This window comes from Coenobita brevimanus, chromosome 81 (assembly GCF_032717465.1).
Source record: "Coenobita brevimanus isolate Jiangsu-jjx chromosome 81, ASM3271746v2, whole genome shotgun sequence".
Lineage (NCBI taxonomy): Eukaryota > Metazoa > Arthropoda > Malacostraca > Decapoda > Coenobitidae > Coenobita > Coenobita brevimanus.
The window spans coordinates 14,681,258-14,687,329 of record NC_137034.1 but is presented as its reverse complement, the minus strand read 5'-3'; positions in this window follow the sequence as shown (position 1 = coordinate 14,687,329).

Below are 6,072 nucleotides of genomic sequence, written 5' to 3'. Positions count from 1 at the left end.
ATGCAACTGGGTTTTCACTTCCTTGATGTGATGAAACGGAAATATATACATGGGGGAGAGCTTGTTTTATTGATTACACTCAATTTGCGTCATTTGAGCTTTCACTCTAACATTCTCTCTCTCTCTCTCTCTCTCTCTCTCTCCAATGCTTCTTCACTATCTCACATTCCACCATTCTTTCACTTGCTCTCTGCACATTTCTCGTCATACCTTTCCATTCTCTTACTTTCTCACTTCTTCGGTTACGTCAAGTTTTAATATTCTTTCTTTTATGCCTATTTATCTGTTTAAGTGCGCGTCCACACGTGCCCTAGAACATATGTTGGCAACACAGCTGGCAACATGTTTGGGTGCATGTATGCAGCAGTATTTGGACAGAAGTATACAAACATGTTTCAGTGCAGCTTTGAACACTGGCAGCAGAGGCGATGGGAGAAGTGTGTCCATACCAGGCAGCTGAGACTGCATCATGATGTTGCCAACATGATCTGGACGCTGCTGTTCCCAACATGTTTGCAGCGTGTTCGTTACTGTGTTGCTTACATGTTGCCAGCACTTGTTCGAGCACACATGTGGACGCGCACTAATGCCACACATCCTGTGCTGGCAGGAACAATTGGTAGTCGTCGTTGTTTTTGTCGTGATCGTGGTGGTGGTGGTGATCGTGGCTGATTAGGGTGGTGGTAGCGGTGGCAGTACCAGTAGCGAAAGTAGTAGTAGTAGTGGTAGCAGTAGAAGTTGAAACAGTAGTAGAAGTAGTAGTAGTAGTAGTAGTTGTAGGAGCAGCAGTAGTAGTAGTAGTCGTAGTTTTTGTTGTTGTTGTTGCTACTGCCACTGCTGCTGCTGTAGTAGTAGTAGTAGTAGTAGTAGTAGTAGTGATGGTAGTAGTAGTAGTAGTAGTAGTTGTTGTTGTTGTTGTTGTTGTTGTTGTTGTTGTAGCAGCAGTAGTAGCTGTTGCTTTAGTAGAAGTAGCAGTGGTGGTGGTGGTGGTTGTGGTGGTGGTGGTAATAGTACAAAAAATAAATAAATAAATAACAGAAAGTAGAATATGTTCAAGACTACATACGAGAACATTTGCAAAGCAGTCGATTCTCTAGTCTTTGCTGCGTAGGAGGGCTAAAATTGAAAATATTACAGAGGCCACTAGTGCGCCGCTAGTGATGCAGGTGCGCAAAAATTAAAAATATAATACAAAGGGCGTTAGTGTGGCCTGGTGCTAGGAAAAAAGAAATGTGCCAAAAGAAGCCTGCAGCCAAGAAACATCACTCCTGAATATTTCGAGTCTTTATCTCGAACGGTCTTGGAATGCCTGCCTTCTGGATTTTAATATATATATATATATATATATATATATATATATATATATATATATATATATTATATATATATACCCTTTGGGGGTAGGGGGGGGGTTCAAGAATACTCCCCCAGTATCCCTCCTTGTTGTATGAGGCGACTAAAAGGGTTGGAGGAGCATTAGTGCCTCTCCCCGGAAAACAATTAACTAAAAGACGAACAAGAAACCTCGAACAAGGACTGACCAAAAGATGACGACCAAGGACCGAACAAAGGACATGGTACGGATCGCGACGTGGAATGTGAGGGGTGCAAATGATGAGGTGAAAGAGAGATTGTCCAGGTGCTTGATGGTACGAAAGTGAATGTATGTGGAGTAACTGAAACTAAATGGTGAGGAGAGAGTGTGAGAGAATGGGAGTATGGATGGGGTATATGTGCAGGAGTAGGTGCGAATGAGAGAGCACAAGAAGGAGTGTGTATTGTTGTGAGTAAAAGATGGAAGAACATAAGAGAGTATGGATCAATTGGCTCAAGCACTGTGTGGGAAAGATTGAACGTTGAAATACAAATGTGGGCGGTTATGTGCATGTATACGCCAACGCAAGATCGTGCAAGCAGAGTGGGAGAAAGGTTCTAGACAAATGTGGAAGTGTGCATGGAAAAGTTTGGAAGGAATGAGAGAGTGTTTTTGACTGGTGATATGAAAGGTAAAGTAGGGAATGTGAAGGTGGATGAAATAGTTGGTGAGTGGGGTGTGCCTGCTGAGATAGATGAGAATGGCAGTGCGTTAGTGGATGTTTGTGCCGGGAGGGGGTTAGTGATAGCCAATACCGTTTTCAGGCACAAAATGATCCACAAGTATACATGGCGAGTGATGAGAAGGGTGGGTGGTGACCTGAATGAAAGGAATTCACTGATTGATTATGTGTGTATGGATGAAAAGATGCGAAGATGTGTAATGGATGCAAGAGCTTATAGAGGTTGGGGGAGTGGGCTTTCTGACCACTACTTGGTGGTGGCCAGAATCAAGATCCAAGTAAGATGGAGAGATAAAAGAAAGGAAGGACGGGAGGAAGGAGTAGTTGCAAGGAGAGTGGAAAGGTTACAAGAGGATGAGAAGAAGGCAGAATATAAGAGAGAAGTGGAGGAACGATTGGGTAAATATGAATTGGAGCAGATGGGGGACGTGGAAGGTGTGAGCAAGATATTCACAGAAGAAATATGTGCAGTATGTGATGTGGTGTGTGGGGTGAAGAGAAGATGGAAGGGGGTGCAAGGAACAGCATGATAGAATGAAGAGGTGAGACAGGCTGTGGCACAAAAGAAGAAAGCATACAATGAATGGATGAGAAATAGGGGCGTGGAAGAAGTTGAGAGGAAGAAGAGAGAGTTATATGTAGAAAGGAAGAGAGAGGTGAAAAGATTAGTAAGAGAAAGAAGAGAGTGGATGAGGAATTTGGAAGGAATTTGAGTGTAAAGTGGAGAGACTGTAAGAAAATGTTCTGAAAAGAGGTGAAGAGAGTAAGACAGGGTGGAAGTGAAGTTAGCAGGGGAGTGAAAGATAAAAATGGTAGATTACTAGTGGAGAAGGGAGAAAAAGTGAGCAGATGGAAAGAACACTTTAAGGAATTGTTGAACATAGATAATGGAAGTAATGAGAGTATAAGTGACTGGGGAGTGGCTGGGAGAAGGAGGGAGGTGAGAAGAGAGGAAGAAATCAGTAGGATAGAAGTTGTGTAAGCAATGAAAGAAGTCAAATTGGGAAAAGCCCCATGAACTGAGAGAGTGTGTGGTGAAATGCTGAAGAATGGAGGATAGTAATTGAATGGATGTGGAAGATGTGCAGATTTTGGCCTGGGAGGAAGGTAGAGATCCCGAGGATTGGAAGTCAGGTATAATTATTCCCTTGTGCAAAGGAAAAGGGGGAAAAAGAAGTGTGTGGTAATCATAGGGGCATTTGCCTTCTTAGTGTATTAGGAAAAGTAGGACACTTATTGACATAGTTAGGGAAATAACAGAGGAATTAGTTGGAGAAGATAAGGGAGGCTTTAGGAAGGGAAGAGGCTGTGTAGATCAGATATTCATTCTTAGATTTTTAGTGGACAGGTTTCTAGAAAAGGGAACAAGTTGTATGCGGCCTTCATGGATTTGGAGAAAGCATATGACAGGGTGGATAGACAAGGATTGTGGAAAGTATTAAGAATATATGGAGTAGATGGGAAGTTGTTGAATGCTGTGAAGAGTATGTACGATGGTGCGAAGGCTGCAGTGCGTGTGGATGGTGAACTGAGTGAATTTTTCTCTTTGAAGGTTGGGATGAAATAGGGATGTGTCATGTCTCCATAGTTGTTCAGTCTGTACATGGATGGGGTAATAAATAAGATACAAGGTAGGGCAGTGGATGTTGGAGTGGCCCTAGTGAGAGAGGGTAGTGTTTGGAAACTCCCTGTACTGTTGTTTGCAGATGATACTGTGTTGTTAATTGAAGGCGAAGGGGAGCTGCAAAGCTTGGTGGATGAGTTTGGGAGAGTGTGTATGAAACGGAATCTGAAGGTGCATGTAGGGAAGAGTAAAGTGATGGTCTTTGAGAGAGAAGTGAAGTGAGTGAATGTACAGTGAGGTTGGATGGTGAGGAAATGGAAAATGTGAGTACGTTTAAGTACTTGGGGAGTGTGATGAGTAAGGATGGAGGTTTGGAGGGTGAAGTGCTTGAAAGGGTACAACAAGGAAGATAGGTTGCTGGTTTCTTGAAAGCAGTGATAAGAAACAGAGAAGTGAGCATGGAAGTGAAAAAGTTACTACATGACAATATTGTGATACCAACTCTAACGTACGGAAGTGAAGCTTGGACGTTGCTGGAAGGACACAAGTCAAGAGTGACAGCAGTTGAAATGAGTTACTTAAGAGGAGCCTGTGGAGTCATATGGAGAGACAGGCTGGCGAATGAGGATATAAAGGACCGTTTTGGTGTGGATATGGATGTGATAGGAAGCGTTAGGAGGAACACAATGAGGTGGTCTGGCCATGTGGTGAGGATGGAGAGTGAGAGACTGACGATGAGAGTGTATGTGAGTGAGGTGGAGGGGGGAGAGGGAGGAGGAGGCCAAGGATGAGATGGAGGGATGAAGTGGAGAGGTAAGTAAGAGAGTGGGGTGTGAGTTGGGAGCAGGGCAGTGAAATGGTGGGAGACAGGGTGACGTGGAGGCGATTTGTTTGTGGCCACCCCATACGGGATTAAGGCGTCTGGCAAAATATATATATATATATATATATATATATATATATATATATATATATATATATATATATATATATATATATTTATATATATATATATATATATATATATATATATATATATATATATATATATATATATATATATATATATATATCTATAGATATATATATATATATCTATAGATATATATAGATATATACCGTATATATATCACAGAATATGGAGTTCTTAATAGCAATAACAATACGGTAATAATAATAAAATGAGTCATTAATACTAACAGTTAAAAACAACGGTACCGATAACAATATTAGTTTTATACTACTACAAATTAATATTATCATTCCCACAACCACCGCCACCGGCAGCCGTAGCAGCAGCCTGTGACTGATGGATGACTGCCTCAATCAACTTTCTGCCCTCACCTCCTAATTGTTAACCTGTTATGCCTAATCCCAGTAAATTTGTGAAGTTCATCACTCCATCTTGTTCTCGGTCTGCCTTTTCCTGTCACTCCACTTCGGGATTGCCTTTCAGTTAACAAGGTTTCCTGTTATCGTATCTACGAAAGACGTGACCTGTCTACAACCGATTCTGCTTTTTGATGTCTACTTCAGCTACCTAGTTGAAGAAGGTCTCTTTTCACGTCTCCATTTGACAGATTACCTAGCAAAATCCATTCCATTCGTCCCTGCCAACTCTTAACCATTCCATTGTTTTTTTTTTTTTGCCTCCCCCACGCTTATATTAGACTAAGTAACAGGCTCTCGTACTGAAGTATCCCTTCAGTACGAGAGCCTGTTACTTAGTCTAATATAAGCGTGGGAGAGGCAAAAAAAAAAAAAAAACAATGGAATGGTTAAGATGGCCACACCTAACCCTTCCATTTCGTAAAGTCTCTCATAAACTGATAAAATGGCTTACAGGTAGCAACTGCAAAATTGAAGGGATATGTTTGCCTTTTCTAATGCCGGTAGGAAGAACACTAATACTACGTGGGAGGAGCTGGCATGTTCATCTTTTATATATCAGTTATCCCACGCATATCGATATATCGAAGTCTCTCTCTCTCTCTCTCTCTCTCTCTCTCTCTCTCTCTCTCTCTCTCTCTCTCTCTCTCTCTCTCTCTCTCGATAAGCTTGATGTGTGTGTATTTACGTGTGTGTTTACATGTACACGAGAGCAAATATGTAGGAGTATGTGCGTGTAAGGTAGTGTGTTCCAGTGTGTATAATTTCAGTTAGAAAAGGACGTACACGTATGCACACACACGCACATACAGTGAGATTGAGAATGAAGGAAACTAATTTGCACACACTCACACACACACAAATACAAATATACCATTATACATACACAAAAAGATGATGGTGGTGATACCAGAAGAAGAAGAAAAGAGAGAGAGAGAGAGAGAGAGAGAGAGAGAGAGAGAGAGAGAGAGAGAGAGAGAGAAGAAGAAGAAGAAGAAGAAGAAGAAGACGAAGGGAAAGGAAAAGGGAAAAACAGACGACTGATGGGGAGACGGAAGGGAG